This window comes from Hyla sarda, chromosome 2 (assembly GCF_029499605.1).
Source record: "Hyla sarda isolate aHylSar1 chromosome 2, aHylSar1.hap1, whole genome shotgun sequence".
NCBI classification, from domain to species: domain Eukaryota; kingdom Metazoa; phylum Chordata; class Amphibia; order Anura; family Hylidae; genus Hyla; species Hyla sarda.
In genome coordinates, this window is record NC_079190.1 from 18,256,674 (window position 1) to 18,278,318 (window position 21,645).

General features: G+C 43.9%; 1 protein-coding gene and 1 long non-coding RNA gene across 14 annotated transcripts in view; one reads left to right on the forward strand and one right to left on the reverse strand.

Moving 5' to 3' along the window:
* Positions 1-21,645, reverse strand: part of TENM4 (teneurin transmembrane protein 4) — a 1,400,276-nt gene that overhangs the window by 715,601 nt on the left and 663,030 nt on the right. The window lies entirely within an intron of this gene.
* LOC130358279 (uncharacterized) overlaps positions 1-21,645 on the forward strand; it is a 70,196-nt gene that overhangs the window by 36,326 nt on the left and 12,225 nt on the right. The window lies entirely within an intron of this gene.

Below are 21,645 nucleotides of genomic sequence, written 5' to 3' on the forward strand. Positions count from 1 at the left end.
ATTAGGTAGTAGTTCCCCTACATTAGGTTGTAGTCCCCCCCCCACATTAGGTGCAGTATAGTTCCCCCACATTAGGTTGTAGTTCCCCCACATTAGGTGCAATATAGTCCCCCACATTAGGCTTGCAGTATGTTCCCCCACATTAGGTGCAATATAGTCCCCCACATTAGGTGCAGTATAGTTCTCCCACATTAGGTGCAATATAGTCCCCCACATTACGTTGGCAGTATAGTCCCCCCACATTAGGTGCAATATAGTCCCCCACATTAGACTGTCAGTATAGTTCCCCCACATTAGACTGGCAGTATAGTTCCCCCACATTAGGTGCAATATAGTCCCCCACATTAGGCTGGCAGTATAGTTCCCCCACATTAGGTGCAATATAGTCCCCCACATTACATTGGCAGTATGTTCCCCCACATTAGGTGCAATATAGTCCCCCACATTAGGCTGGCAGTATAGTTCCCCCACATTAGGTGCAATATAGTCCCCCACATTAGGTGCAGTATAGTTCTCCCACATTAGGTGCAATATAGTCCCCCACATTACGTTGGCAGTATGTTCCCCCACATTAGGTGCAGTATAGTCCCCCAAATTACATTGGCAGTATAGTTCCCCCACATTAGGTGCAGTATAGTCCCCCACATTAGGCTGGCAGTATAGTCCCCCAAATTACATTGGCAGTATAGTTCCCCAACATTAGGTGCATTATAGTCCCCCACATTAGGCTGGCAGTATGTTCCCCCACATTAGGTGCAGTATGTTCCCCCACATTAGGCTGGCAGTATAGTCCCCCAAAAAACGTTGGCAGTATGTTCCCCCACAGGCATACAGCTTACCTACTACCAGCGCGCGCGTCCTTGCTTCTTCTCTTCTTCTCTGCTGCTCCGCGCTCGGTTGCCATGGGCGCACGCATGGGACGTCAGTGACGTCGCTGCGTGCGCCTGCTCCCGGCGGTCCCCGTGTTTTTAAAGTAAACGCGGGCCGCAGGGACTTCACAGAGGCATTCTTGGGTTCCGAAAGCATCTTTCGGAACACAGGGATGTCCTAAGGCAAAAACACCCGGCAGGCCGGGTAAATGCGCGCCGCGGGCCGCATGTGGCCGGTGGGCCGTAGTTTGAGGACCCCTGACTTAAACTATAGCAGAGTATAAAGAGGGATGAGAGCACCCAGAGCAGAGTCTGCAAGAGGAGGTAGGACACACAGGCTATATTAAATTGTAGTTAGGGAAGACAGTACAAAAAGCAGAGTCAGAAGTGGGAAGAGAGGAATGACTCCAGTACTAGTATTATCGCCTGCAGAGAGGAGAAGAGATCACACAGTACTGTATCAGAGTCTGCAAAAAGGCAACACAGGATAAGGAATAAAAGTAACATAGTTCATAAGGTTGAAAAAAGTCCATCAAGTTCAACCTATATCCCTAATGAGTCCCTACTGAGTTGATCCAGAGGAAGGCAAAAAACCCTCATACTAGAGGTAAAAATTCCTTCCCGACTCCAAATATGGCAGAATAAATCCCTGGATCAACGTTCTGTCCCTATAAATCTAATATACAGAACCAGCAATGGTATTATTCTCCAAAAATGCATCCAGACCCCTTTAAATTATTTTACTGAGTTAACCATGAACACCTCCTCTGGCAGAGAATTCCACAGTCTCACTGCTCTTACACTAAAGAACCCCCATCTGTGCTGGTGTAGAAACCTTCTTTCCTCTAGACGTAGAGGATGCCCCCTTGTTATAGATACAGTCCTGGGTATAAATAGGTCATGGAGAGATCTCTGTATGGCCCCCTGATATACAGGGTGGGCCATTTATATGGATACACCTTAATAAAATGGGAATGGTTGGTGATAGTAACCTCCTGTTTGTGACACATTAGTATATGTGAGGGGGGAAACTTTTCAAGATGGTGATGACCATGGCGGCCATTTTGAAGTTGGCCATTTTGAATCCAACTTTTGTTTTTTCAATAGGAAGAGGGTCATGTGACACATCAAACGTATTGGGAATTTCACAAGATAAACAATGATGTGCTTTGTTTTAACGTAACTTTATTCTTTCATGAGTTATTTACAAGTTTCTGACCACTTATAAAATGTGTTCAATGTGCTGCCCATTGTGTTGGATTGTCAATGCAACCCTCTTCTCTATATACTGCTATATACTACTATATACACCGCAGGAGAAATGCTAGCACAGGCTTCCAGTATCCGTATACACTGCTATATACTACTATATACACCACAGGAGAAATGCTAGCACAGGCTTCCAGTATCCGTATACACTGCTATATACTACTACATACACCGCAGGAGAAATGCTAGCACAGGCTTCCAGTATCCGTATACACTGCTATATACTACTATATACACCGCAGGAGAAATGCTAGCACAGGCTTCCAGTATCCGTATACACTGCTATATACTACTACATACACCGCAGGAGAAATGCTAGCACAGGCTTCCAGTATCCGTATACACTGCTATATACTACTATATACACCGCAGGAGAAATGCTAGCACAGGCTTCCAGTATCCGTATACACTGCTATATACTACTATATACACCGCAGGAGAAATGCTAGCACAGGCTTCCAGTATCCGTATACACTGCTATATACTACTTTATACACCGCAGGAGAAATGCTAGCACAGGCTTCCAGTATCCGTATACACTGCTATATACTACTATATACACCGCAGGAGAAATGCTAGCACAGGCTTCCAGTATCCGTATACACTGCTATATACTACTTTATACACCGCAGGAGAAATGCTAGCACAGGCTTCCAGTATCTGTATACACTGCTATATACTACTATATACACCGCAGGAGAAATGCTAGCACAGGCTTCCAGTATCCGTATACACTGCTATATACTACTATATAAACCGCAGGAGAAATGCTAGCACAGGCTTCCAGTATCCATATACACTGCTATATACTACTATATACACCGCAGGAGAAATGCTAGCACAGGCTTCCAGTATCCGTATACACTGCTATATACTACTATATACACCGCAGGAGAAATGCTAGCACAGGCTTCCAGTATCCGTATACACTGCTATATACTACTATATAGACCGCAGGAGAAATGCTAGCACACGCTTCCAATATCCGTATACACTGCTATATACTACTATATACACAGCAGGAGAAATGCTAGCACAGGCTTACAGTATCCGTATACACTGCTATATACTACTATATACACCGCAGGAGAAATGCTAGCACAGGCTTCCAGTATCCGTATACACTGCTATATACTACTATATACACAGCAGGAGAAATGCTAGCACAGGCTTCCAGTATCCGTATACACTGCTATATACTACTATATACACCGCAGGAGAAATGCTAGCACAGGCTTCCAGTATCCGTATACACTGCTATATACTACTATATACACCGCAGGAGAAATGCTAGCACAGGCTTCCAGTATCCGTATACACTGCTATATACTACTATATACACCGCAGGAGAAATGCTAGCACAGGCTTCCAGTATCCGTATACACTGCTATATACTACTATATAGACCGCAGGAGAAATGCTAGCACACGCTTCCAATATCCGTATACACTGCTATATACTACTATATACACAGCAGGAGAAATGCTAGCACAGGCTTCCAGTATCCGTATACACTGCTATATACTACTATATACACCGCAGGAGAAATGCTAGCACAGGCTTCCAGTATCCGTATACACTGCTATATACTACTATATACACCGCAGGAGAAATGCTAGCACAGGCTTCCAGTATCCGTATACACTGCTATATACTACTATATACACTGCAGGAGAAATGCTAGCACAGGCTTCCAGTATCCGTATACACTGCTATATACTACTATATACACCGCAGGAGAAATGCTAGCACAGGCTTCCAGTATCCGTATACATTGCTATATACTACTATATACACCCCAGGAGAAATGCTAGCACAGGTCTCCAGTATCCGTATACACTGCTATATACTACTATATACACCGCAGGAGAAATGCTAGCACAGGCTTCCAGTATCCGTATACACTGCTATATACTACTATATACACTGCAGGAGAAATGCTAGCACAGGCTTCCAGTATCCGTATACACTGCTATATACTACTATATACACCGCAGGAGAAATGCTAGCACAGGCTTCCAGTATCCGTATACATTGCTATATACTACTATATACACCCCAGGAGAAATGCTATCACAGGCTTCCAGTATCCGTATACACTGCTATATACTACTATATACACCGCAGGAGAAATGCTAGCACAGGCTTCCAGTATCTGTATACACTGCTATATACTACTATATACACTGCAGGAGAAATGCTAGCACAGGCTTCCAGTATCTGTATACACGGCTATATACTACTATATACACCGCAGGAGAAATGCTAGCACAGGCTTCCAGTATCCGTATACACTGCTATATACTACTATATACACACCGCAGGAGAAATGCTAGCACAGGCTTCCAGTATCCGTAGTTTCAGGTGCTGCACATCTCGTATTTTCACAGCATAGACAATTGCCTTCAGATGACCACAAAGATAAAAGTCTAAGGGGGTCAGATCGGGAGACCTTGGGGGCCATTCAGCTGGCCCACGACGACCAATTCACTTTCCAGGAAACTGTTCATCTAGGAATGCTCGGACCTGACACCCATAATGTGGTGGTCACCATCTTGCTGGAAAAACTCAGGGAACGTGCAGCTTCAGTGCATAAAGAAGGAAACACATCATCATGGAGCAATTTCACATATCCAGTGGCCTTGAGGTTTCCATTGATGAAGAATGGCCCCACTATCTTTGTACCCCATATACCACACCATACCATCACTTTTTGTGTTCCAACAGTCTTGGAGGGATCTATCCAATGTGGGTTAGTGTCAGACCAATAGCGGTGGTTTTGTTTGTTAACTTCACCATTCACATAAAAGTTTCCTCATCACTGAACAAAATCTTCTGCGTAAACTGAGGGTCCTGTTCCAATTTTTGTTTTGCCCATTCTGCAGCACCTGAAACTACGGATACTGGAAGCCTGTGCTAGCATTTCTCCTGCGGTGTATATAGTAGTATATAGTAGTGTATACGGATACTGGAAGCCTGTGCTAGCATTTCTCCTGCGGTGTATATAGTAGTATATAGCAGTGTATACGGATACTGGAAGCCTGTGCTAGCATTTCTCCTGTGGTGTATATAGTAGTATATAGCAGTGTATACGGATACTGGAAGCCTGTGCTGGCATTTCTCCTGTGGTGTATATAGTAGTATATAGCAGTGTATACGGATACTGGAAGCCTGTGCTAGCATTTCTCTTGCGGTGTATATAGTAGTATATAGCAGTGTATACGGATACTGGAAGCCTGTGCTAGCATATCTCCTGCGGTGTATATAGTAGTATATAGCAGTGTATACGGATACTGGAAGCCTGTGCTAGCATTTCTCCTGCGGTGTGTATATAGTAATATATAGCAGTGTATACGGATACTGGAAGCCTGTGCTAGCATTTCTCCTGCGGTGTATATAGTAGTATATAGCAGTGTATACGGATACTGGAAGCGTGTGCTAGCATTTCTCCTGCGGTGTATATAATAGTATATAGCAGTGTATACGGATACTGGAAGCCTGTGCTATCATTTCTCCTGCGGTGTATATAGTAGTATATAGCAGTGTATACGGATGCTGGAAGCCTGTGCTAGCATTTCTCCTGCGGTGTATATAGTAGTATATAGCAGTGTATACGGATACTGGTAGCCTGTGCTAGCATTTCTCCTGCGGTGTATATAGTAGTATATAGTAGTATATAGAGAAGAGGGTTGCATTGACAATCCAACACAATGGGCAGCACATTGAACACATTTTATAAGTGGTCAGAAACTTGTAAATAACTCATGAAAGAATAAAGTTACGTTAAAACCAAGAACATGATTGTTTTTCTTGTGAAATTCCCAATAAGTTTAATGTTCAAAATGGCCGCCATGGTCACCACCCATCTTGAAAAGTTTCCCCCCTCACATATACTAATGTGGCACAAACAGGAAGTTATTATCACCAACCACTCCCATTTTATTAAGGTGTATCCATATAAATGGCCCACCCTGTATTTATACATAATTATTAGGTCTTCCCTAAGCCTTCTTTCTTCTAAACCGACCCCTGTGGTGCCCACTAGTAACAGTCACCCAATATATGAAAGCTAGTAAAGGCAACAGCATTCTGGACTTACAGACCTAAAATGTAGCCAGTATCTCTGCGGAAAGACTAAAGAAGAGAGGGGGGGTCCTATTTATTTTCCTATTGGTAAGAAACTGTCCTGAACTCCTCTCCGTAGTTCACCAATGGGTCATGGAGAGCAAAGGGAAATAATGACCAAAGATGCCATTATAGGAGATAATGAACAAAAGTGCACGATAACAAGCAACAAAAAGTTTTCGTGGGTCTTCACTTTAGGTAGGAAATCTGTCAGGCCCAAATATATTGGATAAGTTGCTTCTATATCCCAGTCCATTTACCCTTCCTATACCTGTAGGGAAAAAATCCAAAAGTTGCTAATTTTCATAATAATTACCATGTTTCTGTTCTTACTAACAATATGGTATTTGTTTTATTCCTATGTTATTATTTGCTTTTGTAGAGAACCCTTTTTTATTTTAGTTCACCTTTAAAGGGATACTCCACCCCTAGACATCTCCCTTTGGATAGGGGATAAGATGTCTGATCGCGGGGGTCCCACTGCTGGGTGCCCAGACCCTCCTTCCCCCGTGATCTCCCTGCAGCACCTGGCATTCATTTAGAACGTCAGCTGCAGCGCTGGAGGCTCGTGACATCACGGCCGTGTCCCCTTGTGACATCACACCACACCCCCTCAATGCAAGTCTATGGGAGGAAGCGTGGTGGCTGTCACGCCCCCTCCCATAGACTTACATTAAGAGGGAAGGGGGGGGGCAAGACGTCATGAGGGGGGGCATGGCTGTGATGTCACGAGCCTCCAGCGCCGCATCGCTAGTCATCCGGCATGGAGCGAAGTTTGTTCCATGCACCGGATGATTGGGGTGCCGCAGCAGAGATCGCGGGGGTCATAGCGGCATATGGGATAAGATGTCTAGGGGCGGAGTAACCCTGTAAGCTACTTTTTTTTTTTTTTTTAGCTCTATTTTATTATTTAAAGTATTTTTTTAGTTTCTTTATTTTTTTCATTTTAAGTTTTTTTTTTTTTAAGTCAATGTTATTTGTACAATTGTTATTTACTCAGCATTGTCTATGTTACCATACTTTAACATATTTTTCTTTTACGTTCTTTTCTATCATAGCTTATGTTATATTACTCAGTAGACACAGCCAGTTATATGTTGCCAGCGCTGTGACAGCTGACATGTCTTGGTTATTTTAAGTCTAGAATATAAAGGGTTCTTTTTTTTCCCGGCTGTGATGCCTTGTCGGCCGCACCGGTGCGCTACATGTGAGGTCTTGTTGGTCTGTGACATAAAATGTCCATTAAATTGGTTAATAAGGAATTTTCCTTAGCTTGGAAAAAGGGTCAGGAAGTGCCCCCGTGGGATACTCGGCTTCTTCTGAAACACATTCGCAGCAGGAGCCTACCCTATTTGTGACTTCATTATGGGAGAGCTCAGGACAGAAATGATATCTGCGAGAAAAAGCTTTGTCAAAACATGACGTGTTCTGAAGGTGGACGTAGAAAACGTGTTGGTGGAGACTTTGCCAAGGAAAATGACAGATAAAATTTAATGAGAATGGTATTAATGTGCTAGACCAGGTTTGTCCCCTTAATATCCTACGTATGTTGGTCTTTTCCTTTTGTTGGGACCTTTTCTCTAGAAGACCACTATATATAAATGTAACTATACTTTATGGACAAAAGTATTGGGACACCTCCACATTACTTCTACAGGAGCTTTAACCCCTTAAGGACCCGGGCTTTTTCCGTTTTTTCATTTTCAATTTTTCCTCCTTAACTTTAAAAAATCATAACTCTTAAAAATTTTCACCTAAAATTATATATAATGGCTTAATTTTTGCGTCACTAATTCTACTTTGTAATGACATTAGTCATGTTACCCAAAAATCTACGGTGAAACGGGAAAAAAAATCAATGTGCGACAAAATTGATGAAAAATCACTATTTTGTAAGTTTTGGGGGCTTCTATTTTTACGCAGTACATTTTTTGTCAAAAATGATACCTTATCTTTATTCTGTAGGTCCATACGGTTAAAATGTTACCCTACTTGTATAGGTTTGAATTTGTATCACTTCCGAAAAAAATCATGAATACATGCAGGAAAATTTATATGTTTAAAATGGTCATCTTTTGACCCCTATAACTTTTTTATTTTTCTGTGTTCAGGGCGCTTTGAGGACTCATTTTTTGCGCCGTCATCTGAAGTTTTTAGCGGTACCATTTTTGTTCTGATCAGACTTTTTGATCACTTTTTATTCACTTTTTTGTGGTATAAAAAGTGATCAAAAATGCGCTATTTTGGACTTTGGAATTTTTTTGCGCGTACGCCATTGAACGAGCGGTTTAAAAAGCGGTATATTTTTATAAATCGGACATTTCCGCACACGGTGATACCACATATGTTTATTTTTATTATTATTTACATAATGTTTTTTTTATTTTTGGAAATGCGGGGTGATTTAAACTTTTATTAGGGGAAGGGATAATTGAAAGGGTTAATGATTTTTTTACACTTTTCTTATGCAATATTATAGCTCCTATAGGGGGGGCTATAACATTGCATTAACTGATCTTTTACACTGATTGATCCATCTCCATAGGAATGGATCAATCAGTGTTTTCGGCAATTGAATGCTCAAGCCTGGATCTCAGGTTTGAAGCATTCATTCGGCGATCGGACAGCACAGGAGAAGGTAAGAGACCTTCCTCCTGTGCTACAGCTGTTCGGGATGCCGCGATTATACCGCGGCGATCCCGAACAGCTCCCTGAGCTAGCCGGGCACTTTTACTTTCGTTTTTAGCCGCGCGGCTCAGCTTTGAGCGCGCGGCTAAAGGGTTAATAGCGCGCGGCACAGCGATCAGTGCCGCGCGCTATTAGAGGCGGGTCCTGGCTTCACTATGACGCCGGGCCCGCCGCGATATGATGCGGGGTCACCGTGTGACCCCGTGTTATATCGCAGGACCGGGACCCATGACGTATGCATACGTCATGGGTCCTTAAGAGGTTAAAGGGGTACTCCGGTGAAAACCTTTTTTTCTTTTAAATCAACTGGTGGCAGAAAGTTAAACATATTTGTAAATTACTTCTATTAAAAAATCTTAATCATTCCTGTACTTATTAGCTGCTGAATACTACAGAGGAAATTCTTTTCTTTTTGTAATGCTCTCTGATGACATCACGAGCACAGTTCTCTCTGCTGACGTTATTATAATAATAATAATAATAATAACGCTTTATTTATTGTTGTCCTTAGTGGGATTTGAACCCAAGTCCCCAGCACTGCAAGGCAGCAGTGCTAACCACTAAGCCACCATGCTGCCCTTAGCATACATCTGCTATGAACGGTTCCTAAAATGGACAGAGATGTCAGCAGAGAGCACTGTGCTCGTGATGTCATCAGTGTTCCAAAAAGAAAGGAATTTCCTCTGTAGTATTCAGCAGCTAAGAAGTACTAGAAGGATTAAGATTCTTTAATAGAAGTAATTTGCAAATATGTTAACTTTCTGCCACCAGTTGATTTAAAAGAAAAAAGGTTTGCACCGGAGTACCCCTTTAAGGACATTCCATCCTAAATCTATAGGCATTACAATTGATTCACCCCCTTTCTATATAGTTATTACAGCTTTCACTCTTCTCTTCTCAAAAACTTTTTACATGATTTTGGTGGTGTCCGTGGACATTTTTTGCCCCATGCATCCAGAAGAGCATTTGTGAGACACTGATGTTGGAGGAGAGGGCCTGGCTCACAATCTCCATTCTTGCTCATCCTAAAAGTTTTGGATAGGGTTGAGGCAGGGCTGGCCCAAGACATTGTGCTGCCTGGGTCCAAGAGTGAAATGCTGATGAGCTGATGAGTGACGTCACTGACGTCCTTCTGCACGGGTCTGCTCTCTATTCTAAAAGCGGCTGCGGGGCATAATAGGGCAGCAGGCACTTTAGACAGTGAGTCTGCGGCCGGCTCAGGTCTGATGAGGGACGTCACTTAAGTGACGTCCCTCATCAGACCTGGGCTGGCCGCAGATTCACTGTCTAAAGTATCTGCTGCCCTATTATGCACCGCAGCCGCTTTAGAACAGAGAGCAGCGGTGGCGCAGCGGCAGGGTCGGCCCAACCATGAACTTAGGAGGCACTGAAAAAAACAAAAAGGGGGCAACAAAGTGCCGATCCTGAAAAGTGTTGCCTGGGACCAATGGTCCCACCGGGTCTCATGGTAGGGTCGGTAAGGACTCTGAATGCTCAGTCAAGTTGTTCCACACTAGACTTCCCAATCTCAACCGTACCTTGGTTGATCTTGTAGTGTACCCTCCAGTGTGAAGAATCTTGCACTGGGGCACAGTCATTCTGGAACAGAATATGGTCAAACCTAAACTGTTCTCATAAAGTTGAAAAAAAAACACCCCCAATATAGCAATATCCCTCCTTCATCAAGCTTTACAGCTCACTCAATGCAGTCAGGCAGGTAATGTTCTCCTTGCATTCACCAAGAAACATGATCCATCACTCCAAAGAACCCATTTCCTCTGCTCCAGAGTCCAGTGGTGGCGCTATACACCCCTCCTTTTGACGCTTGGCATATAGGGCTGGCATGCATCTGCTTAGCCATGAAGCTCCTGGGAGACATGGCTTTTGTACCGATTTTAAAGCCAGATGAGGTTCGATCCCTGTAGTTATGGAGTCAGCCGAGCGTTGGTGACTTTTATGCACTATACAAAACCAAAGGCGGGAAAGGCGTATACAACAACTGAATACACCAAACCCCAGTCACCAAATCACCTAGGTGAGGGAGGTAAAAAAAAAACCCTATACTAGAGAATTCCCCCCCTCTATTACAGTGTGGTATAAAAACTTCCCCTTTTATTAAGAGTAAATTATAAAAGGTCCTATGTAGTGTGTATTAAAAAATTGCAGCACAGTCCCGAGACAATGATAGCCTCTCCTATATGGAGTTGAAAGTTTTAGGTCACCAGTGTCTGCTGTACACTGCGGAGACTAGGCTGCTTGTTTAAAAAAAATGTCACACTGTCTCCCCTACATGTTTCCTGGTAACAACCACGTCCTCAGGGGTTAAAGGGGTACTCCGCTGCTCAGCGTTTGGAACAAACTGTTCTGAACGCTGGAGCCGGTGCTGGGAGCTCGTGATGTCATAGCCCCGCCTCTCATGACGTCACGCCCCGCCCCCTCAATGCAAGTCTATGGGAGGGGCGTCACGCCCCTCCCATAGACTTGCATTGAGGGGGCGGGGATTGACATAATGAGAAGGCAGGGCTATTATGTCACGAGCTCCCGGTGCCAGCTCAAGCGTTCGGAACAGTTTGCTCCAAACGATGAGCAGCGGAGTACCCCTTTAACCCCTTAAGGACGCAGCACTTTTTCCCCTTAAGGACTGAGCCCTTTTTCGCAATTATGACCACCGTCACTCTACGAATTAATAACGCGAAAACGCTTTTACCGAATATTCTGATTATGAGATTGTTTTTTCATGACATATTCTACTTTATTTTGGTGGTAAATTTTCGGCGTTACTTGCATCCTTTTTTGGTGAAAAATCCCAAAATTTCATAAAAATTTTGAAAATTTAGCATTTTTCTAACTTTGAAGCTCTCTAATTGTAAGGAAAATGGTTATTCCAAATAAATTTTATTTTTCTTCACAAACACAATATGTCCACTTTATGTCAGCATCATAAAATGGACATACTTTTGCTTTTTGAAAAAATTAGAGAGCAGCAATTTTCAAAAATGTCATGAAAATTGCTAAATCTGAAGGGACAGATGTTACAGAACTACAACTCCCAGCATGCCTGGGCAGTCGAGGCATGCTGGGAGTTGCAGTTTGGCCCCCCTAGTGGTTGCCACAGTAAAGATCGCTTTACTTTCACTTTCAATTCCCCCCCCCCCGCCACTGTCGATTCCCTACCTGATCAGGATCCAGCAGGCTCCAGCGAAGATCCCAGGTCCCCAGGCATCTTCTCCTGCAGGTACGGCCTCCATCTTCTTCTCAGAGCCCCTCGACATCCAGGGGCGGGCAGAACGGGGGATGCCATGGCAACCCCCTGTCCTGCGCTGCCATTGGTCAGAACTCCATTCTGACTAATGCCAGGGGATAGGAGTAGATCGCAGCTTTGCAACCTCACTCAATCCTCAATCCTTTAGGCTGATCGGGGCTGTTGCTGACAACTCAGATCAGCCCTATTTTCCGGGTGATCGGGTCACCAGAGACCCGATCAGCCCAGAATTGGAGAAAATCGCATGTCTGAATTGACATGCGATTTTCTCCGATCGCCGACATGGGGGGTCTCAGGACCCCCCTGGGCGATGTGCCAGGGTGCCTGCTGAATGATTTCAGCAGGCATCCGGCTCCGGTCCCCAACCGGCTAGCGGTGGGGACCGGATTTCCCACGGGCGTATGGATACGCCCTCGGTCCTTAAGGACTCGGAATGCAGGGCGTATCCATACGCCCTGTGTCCTGAAGAGGTTAAGAGACAAATGGCCATTAGGTGACTTGGTGACTGAGGTTTGGTGTATTCAGTGTTTTTTTTGCACCATACACCTCAGCACTTTGTGACCCAGCTCTGTAACTTTACGTGGTCTCCACTTCGTGGCTAAGTTTCTGTGGTCCCTAAATGCTTCCACTTCCTAATAATACCGCTGAGAGCTGATGGTGGAAGATCTAGGAGGGGAGAAATTCATGACCTGACTTGTTGCAGTGGTGGCTCCAATTACAGCATCGCGCTGGTATCAGTGAGCTCTATAGAACGACCCATTCTTTCACAGGAGTCTGTAAGGTGACTGCATTGGTAGGGGCTGGATATAATACATCTGCAATGAATCCATCTTATATGATTTTACCACAACACTCCCTTATATACAAGCCCATTATTACCCTATTTACCCGTTACAGCCCCAAAATTAAAGATTGATACAAATAAGAAAAAAACGACCTTGGCAGCAGGCACTCAGGATCCCAAAGGAAGTGGTCACACTGAGGTCAAGTGCAGCAACTTAATTTGATGCACAGCAATAAAACAATGACGCGTTTCAGGGTGAAACTACCCCTTCATCAGATTGACAGATTGTTGATTTACTACAGTCAATCTGATGAAGGGGTAGTTTCACCCCGAAATGCGTCATTGTTTTATTGCTGTACATTAAATAAAGTTGTTGCACTTTGCCACTTTATGACCTGAGTGTGACCACTTCCTTTGGGATTCTGAGCGCCTGCTGCCAAGGTCGTTTTTTTATTATTTGTATCCAGTTTATCTACAGGACACCATCCCCCTGTACCTGGGACCTTTGGACTGCACAGATACACACCATCTTTAATAACCCCATACGGGGTGATACGCATATTTCCTATATGCTCAAGGTGAACGGCCAATTTATAGAGCCTGCAACCCCTTCCAGCAAGGGAAAATCCCCCCTCCCTCTATCCAGGGTAATGCACGAGGTGCCGCCTTCCGGTCTCTCTTTCCCCCCTTTCTACAACCAAAATTAAAGATGGCCAATACAACACATAACCAAAATAATAAAAACAAGATTTGCACATGATTCAATTCTGGGACTTTTTTGCCTTCTCCATGCCTTATATTTGGGCCAAGAAAAAGTCATCCTTACATGCTGCCAACCCTCGTAACTGAATCTTCAGAGTCGCAGAAAGTTCCCTTTGTCTGTTCCCTAAGTGTCGGATCCTATCGAGTTCTCTGATCAATGTTGCCTCCTCGCTAAGACCGAGTGGTGACACTTTGCTGAACTTGGCTCATCGGGCCAGGAACGTGTCAAGCCGGCTCGTGATTACATCTTCATCCGATAGACAAGATTGCCATCCCATTTAACTTGCTGCCACTCTCCCCAGACATTGGAAGACTTTGAAAGCTTCCCAGAGTGTTTCAGAAACATGTTTTGTCCTGCAGCCAGATCTGTAATGACTGAGTCTTTAATCCTGCTGGTTTTTTTCTCTTGGCACTTTCCAATTGATGGACAAATTAAGAAGCCAAATTCAAGGGCTTCCCGGTCTTTCAACTTTTTTTTTTGTCTGCAAAGGCTGTGACGGCGATAATTAATCTCCCTCTGTCTGCTGTGACTTTAGATGTAAATCACTACAACCCCAATATCAGCGTAAGAGGAGATCTGCTGATGATATCTACTAATCAGAATTTCACACGAGAAGGCCTCCGAAGCCGTGTCAAGTGGAAATATCTCCTGACGTGCTTCATTGACAATACAAGAAAATACTAATACGCGTAGTAATAACAACATCCCCGAGCTCTTCAATGTCATCCAGAATTACAGAAAAACAAGCTGTCGAATGCCAAAAAATAGACGTTACCGCTCCATGACTTCAAGGAGATTGATACTGTAGAGTAGACCCTTTATGAGTGACCTTTAGGCATAGAGGGGGTTGTAGAGGATAAGAAAAACATGTGTTTCTTTCAAAAACAGCGCCACACCTGTGTTCAGATTGTGTGTGGTATTGCAGCTCATGTTTTTCCATTTCTGGACTGGCTACAGTTCCCTACATGGCTGGATTTGATGGGGAGAGCCACTATGCAGGAAAATCGAAAGCCCTGTTATTCTCAGGATTGGAGAGGGTCCTAAAAACAGAGCCACGCCTGTCCTCAGGTTGTGTGTGGTATTGTGAGCTCACCCCATTCACTCCGATGTAACCAAGCTGCAATACCAGACACAGCCCATGTAAAGAGTTTGCACTATTTTTGGCAGAAAGCAGCCATTTTTTCCTAGCCCTGCACAGCCACTTTAACTCCAAGCCTTAATTCCAAGCTGTACTATTAATGCAAAAGAGAATACAATGATAGAGATCTACTATAAAGAGAGCACAAACATGAATTATATTTTATCTTATGATAGTGATAGAAGGTTGCACCATGTGTACAGACCATGGTGCCCACACAGCCAGCTACAGTGCCCCCAGTGGTAGCCTTGGAGCTTCAATAGCAATGTGTTTCCAGTTATCACAACACTTAAAGGGGTACTCCACTATTAGACATCTTATCCCCTATCCAAAGGGGGTCCGCAGTGGTGGGACCCCAGCGATCTCTGTGTCCCGACGTGGTTTCCTCGTTTGTGATGTCACGCCATGCCCCCTTCATTCACTTCTATTGGAGGAGGCTAGCCGTCACGCCTCCTCCCATAGAAGTGAATGGAGGGGGCGTGGCGGTTGCCAAAGTTCGCTCCTTCCGCCGAATGACAGGGAACCGCACTGGAGATCTTGGGGGTCACAAGATGTGGGACCCCCGCAATCTAACATCTTATCCCCTATCCTTTACATGGGGGATAAGATGTTTGCTGCGGAGTACCCCTTTAAGGACGCAGAGAGCAAATGTACACCCTTTGCCCCCTCCTGCTCTCAGGAGTTCAGTGTGCTTCCTAGTCGGTTGGTCCTAGCTGCTATCAACAGCTAGGACCCATGGCTAATACCGGACGACATCGATCAGGGTAATGTTCGGCATTAACCCTGTAGACACTGCAATCAATAGATCGGTGCTCTAAGGCTAGGTTCAGACTACGGAATTTCCGACTGTCTGCCTGCTAAATTTTCCGCTACTATTTTCGCCTCCAAAGGCGTTTTTTAGTTTCATGCATAATTTTGTAATTTCTGCAAGTTATCCGCTGCTATTCCGAATGGAAATGACGCCACCAAATCCGCCTTAAATTTCCGCTTAAATTTGACGCCGAAAACAGTGGGAGTGCACTGAAAGCCAAGTTCAGCCCCTTTTGGACCATGTGATCACATGACCCGACCCAGGTGTAAGGAAGAATGTGGGCTAGTCCAAGAACCAGTGGGCTGATCATATTTAAATTTCTGACTCAAGTCCGTACGGATTTTCCGCATGTAATCCGCTTGCAATATGCCTACGTTCCGCGTTAGAAAAAAAATCCGCCGGGAAATGAGAGTCCCATTGAAGTCAATTGGATTCTGCGGCAGAAATCCGTCTGAAGAAAGAGCACCTCCTTTCTTCATCCGGAAATTTTCTAGCGGAAATTAGGCACGCAAATTCCGAGTGAAAAAATCCGAAGTATGAACAGGTGCACGGAAATCCCATTGACTCGCATGTACTTTTTAGCAAGCTGAATTTCAAACGGAAATTTAAAAACGGAATTTCTGTTGGAAATTCCGTAGTCTGAACCTAGCCTAATAGTGCAGCCTGCCCTATTAGGGCACTGATACCACTGATAAATGCTGTTCTATGGCACAGCATTGTTCAGCATATGCAATGAAAGATTGCATGTAATAGAGTCCTATGGGGGCTAAAAAATTTTTTTTATAAATGTTAAAAAATTTTGATAAATGTGACTAAGCCCCTTCCCTAATTAATTTTAATAACCCTCCCCTTCCCATTTTTTTTTAAATAATGTAAACAAAATAAACATACCGTATATACTCGAGTATAAGCCGACCCGAGTATAAGCCGAGACCCCTAATTTCAACCCAAAATCCCAGGAAAAGTTATTGACTCGAGTATAAGCCTAGGGTGGGAAATACCTCATCCCCCCCTGTCATCATCCAGACCCGTCATTAACATCCTCATCATCCCCTTGTCATCATCCCACACATCCCCCCTTCATCATCCCCTTGTCATCATCCCACACATCCCCTTATCATCCCACACATCCCCCCTTCATCATCCCCTTGTCATCATCCCACACATCCCCCCTTCATCATCCCCTTATCATCCCACACATCCCCTTATCCCACACATCCCCCCTTCATCATCCCCTTGTCATTATCCCACACATCCCCTTATCCCACACATCCCCCCTTCATCATCCCCTTGTCATCATCCCACACATCCCCTTGTCATCATCCCACACATCCCCTTATCATCCCACACATCCCCCCTTCATCATCCCCTTGTCATCATCCCACACATCCCCTTATCATCCCACACATCCCCCCTTCATCATCCCCTTGTAATCATCCCACACCCCCCCCCCTTCATCATCCCCACCCCCCTTCATCATCCCCACACCCCCCCCCCCCTTCATCATCCTCTTCTCATCATTCGCCCTCAGTGGTCTTCAACCTGCGGACCTCCAGAGGTTTCAAAACTACAACTCCCAGCAAGCCCGGGCAGCCATCGGCTGTCCGGGCTTGCTGGGAGTTGTAGTTTTGAAACCTCCGGAGGTCCGCAGGTTGAAGACCACTGCGGCCTTCAACATGCGGACCTCCAGAGGTTTCAAAACTACAACTCCCAGCAAGCCCGGGCAGCCATCGGCTGTCCGGGCTTGCTGGGAGTTGTAGTTTTGAAACCTCCGGAGGTCCGCAGGTTGAAGACCACTGCGGCCTTCAACATCATCCAGCCCCCTCTCACCCCCTTTAGTTCTGAGTACTCACCTCCGCTCGGCGCTGGTCCGGTCCTGCAGGGCTGTCCGGTGAAGAGGTGGTCCGGTGAGGAGGTGGTCCGGGCTGCTATCTTCACCGGGGGCGCCTCTTCTCCGCGCTTCCGGCCCGGAATAGAGCCGTTGCCTAGACAACGACGCATCTGCGTCGTTGTCAAGGCAACGTGACTATTCTGAGGCCGGGCCCGAAGCGCTTAGAAGAGGCCTCCCCGGTGAAGATAGCAGCCCGGAACACTATCCCACCGGACCACCTCCTCACCGGACAGTCCTGCAGGACCGGACCAGCGCCGAGCGGAGGTGAGTACTCAGAACTAAAGGGGGTGAGAGGGGGCTGGATGATGTTGAAGGCCGCAGTGGTCTTCAACCTGCGGACCTCCGGAGGTTTCAAAACTACAACTCCCAGCAAGCCCGGACAGCCGATGGCTGCCCGGGCTTGCTGGGAGTTGTAGTTTTGAAACCTCTGGAGGTCCGCAGGTTGAAGACCACTGCGGGTGGGGGAGTTCACTCGAGTATAAGCCGAGGGGGGTGTTTTCAGCACGAAAAATCGTGCTGAAAAACTCGGCTTATACTCGAGTATATACGGTAATCATATGTGGTATCGTTGTGTGCATAAATGTCGGAACTATTAAAATATAATGTTAATGAAACTTCATGGTGAACAGTGTAAACGTAAAAAATACCTAGCGATCTGATTGGTTGCTATGGGCAACTGGTCGACTTTTTATAAATCTCCCCCAATGTGTCATTTTTTACCGAAAACTCCACTGGATAGAAATAGAAGCCCCCAACAGCCACAAAATGGTGTTGTTGTTTTTTCAATTTTACCCCACAAATAATGTTTTTTTGTTCCACCGTTGAATTGGTGGTAAAATGAGTGATGTCATTACAAAGTACAATCAAGCCCTCGTATGGGTCTGTAGGTGGAAAATTTTAAGCATTTTGGCTATTAGAAGGCGAGGAGGAAAAATGGAAATGCAAAAATACTAAATTCCTGTGTCTTTAAAGGGTTAAGATTCCATGATAAAGATAAAGATTTTACAGAGTACTGGCCAGTTGTCCATGTCTGTAGGCTGAAGTGCCGGCTGTGTACCATAAGATCTAAACTTTGTTAATCTAAAAAAAACAAAAAACTCCCAAAACAAAGTAAGAAATAATAAATCGTATATTATACATGAATAATGAAATCATAATTGCCAAAAAATTACAGTTTTGTTCTATCTGAATAGGTGTGGATAAAAGTTTCGCCAGATACCTCTCTGTTGAAAAGACCGTCTACCGACAAAGAGCATCTTTGTGGAGCAGCGAGAGACCCGGCGGTACTTTTTTTGTTGTTGAACTTGACAGCTTAAAAGGTTTTGACTGATTAATTACTCTGGGAATTAATCAACGAAGTAAAATAATAAACAGAACACCCCTTCAACTACCCCCCAAAATACAAAAGTCAGAAAACACAAAAAAAGGAAAAAAAAAGGGGAAAGCTAAAAATTAAATTATCAGTTTGAAGATTTTCAGTATTTAAAAAAAAAAAAAAAATTATAAAAAAGTTCTAAGCTTTTGAAAGTTCGCTTTGAAAGAAGCCACCACTAAAAAAAAGGGGGAAAAAAATCTTCTATGCTAATGTCATTATGAAGCGAGGAAATGAGCCGCGAGAGGCAGTCAGGACTGAAAGTTCATTGTTTTACTCACAAAGAGCCGATCCCGATTGAGCCGAGCTTGTCATCTGCTTTGCATATTCTTTATTTCTTTTAATTGTCATTATGCAAGAAACTTATCTGGCGGACCATGGGAACTAAAAGGCAGGCCTTTCAGCGGGCACAGTCCAATTAAAGCACAATTATCCATCTTTTACTGTAGTTGCCTTGTCTGCCCAAATGAAAGACAAAAAAAAATACGAAGGACAGAAAAAAAAAATCGTCCATAAAACTACAAGTAAAACAGCGGGAAAAAAAAAACTGCTCAGGCATTCATCTATTCAAGGCCTCAAGTGGATGAGCCGGGAAGTGTGACGGAGTATTCTCTGGTGGACAACGGTTCCCATCCTCGGCTGTGAAACGCACCGCCATGTGACATACAGTACAAGCAGCACAGACAATGGAGGTGAAGCGGAAGAATCACCAAGACATAGGAAAATTAGTAAAAAGAAAAAAAAAATCATGTAGTTTGTGAATTATGGCAGATGAGTAAATACAGTAATGGACAGCTGTTTCTAGTTTTTGCATTAGGGGGCACACTAATGTACTACACACTAATACTATATATATATATATATATATATATATATATATATATATATATATATATATATATATATATATATATATCTATAGTCATGGCCTTAAATGTTGGCACCCCTAACATTTTTCAAGAAAAGGATTGCAGTAACACATGTTTTGCTATACACATGTTTATTCCCTTTGTGTGTATTGGAACTAAACCAAAAAAGGGAGGAAAAAAAGCAAATTAGACATAATGTCACCAAACTCCCAAAATGGGCTGGACAAAATTATGGCCACCCTTTCAAAATTGTGTATAAATAAGATTGTTTTGAGCATGTGATGCTTCTTTATACTCACCTGGGGCAAGTAACAGGTGTGGGCAATATCAAAATCACACCTGAAAGCAGATAAAAAGGAGAGAAGTTCACTTAGTCTTTGAATTGTGTGTCTGTGTGTGCCACACCAAGCATGGGCAACAGAAAGAAGAGAAGAGAACTGTCTGAGGACTTTAGAACCAAAATTGTGGAAAAATATCAACAGTCCATCTCCAGAGATCTAGATTTGCCTTTGTCCACAGTGCACAACATTATCAAGAAGTTTGCAACCCATGGGACTGTAGCTAATCTCCCTGGGCTTGGGCAGAAGAGAAAAATTTATGAAAGGTGTCAACACAGGATAGTTCGGATGGTGGATAAGCAGCCCCAAACAAGTTCCAAAGATATTCAAGCTGTCCTGTAGGCTCAGGGAGCATCAGTGTCAGCGCGAACTATCCGTCGACATTTAAATTAAATTAAACGCTATGGAGGAGACCCAGGAGGACCCCACTGCTGACACAAAGACAAAAAAAGCAAGACTACATTTTGCCAAAATTAACATAAGTAACCTAAATCCTTCTGGAAAAACGTCTTGTGGACAGATGACACCAAGATAGAGATTTTTGGTAAAGCTCATCATTCTACTGTTTACCGAAAACGGAATGAGGCCTACAAAGAAAAGAACACAGTACCTAAAGGGAAATATGGTGGAGGTCAATGATGTTTTGGGTTGTTTTGCTGCCTCTGGCACTGGGGGCCTTGAATGTGTGCAAGACATCATGAAATCTGAGGATTACCAATGGATTTTGGGTCGCACTGTACAGCCCAGTGTCATAAAGCTGGGTTTGCGACAATGACCCCAAAGGTACGTCAAAAAGCACTCAGAAATGGAGGGCAACAAAGTGCTGGAGAGTTCTGATGTGGCCAGCAATGGGTAACACAGGATTCTCAGTTAGTATATTTATAAAATGTAACCATGTACAAAATATTAACCAACACATCGTTATAAATGAGTCAATGAACACAACATTATGTGACAGAAAGTTCCATCCCTTTAAAAGTAAAGAATTCACTATCTGTGTTGATGGTGAAACCTTCTTTTCTTTGGACCAGTGGTCATCAAACTGATGACCACCAGCTGGTGTAAAACTTCAACTCCCAGCATGCCCCAATAGCCAACAGCTGTCCAAAATAAGCTATTTATTAAATTGATGGAACTACTTACAGAGGCTCTGAACAGACCATCTGACGGGAGTGTAAACATAGCTTTTGTTGAAGTAGACTTCCCATGGTTCTAATGAAGTAGACTTTCCCTGGTTCTAATTAAGTACACTTTCCATGGTTCTACTAAGGTAGACTTTCTATGGTTCTACTAAAGTAGATGTTCTATGGTCCTGCTTAAGAAGACTCTCCATGGTTCCACTAAGGTAGACTTTTCATGCTTCTACTGAATTAGACTTTTGATGGTTCTACTAAGGTAGAATTTTCATGATTCTGCTTAAGAAGACTTTCTATGGTTTTACTGAACAGGACTCAGCTCTCTGTTAG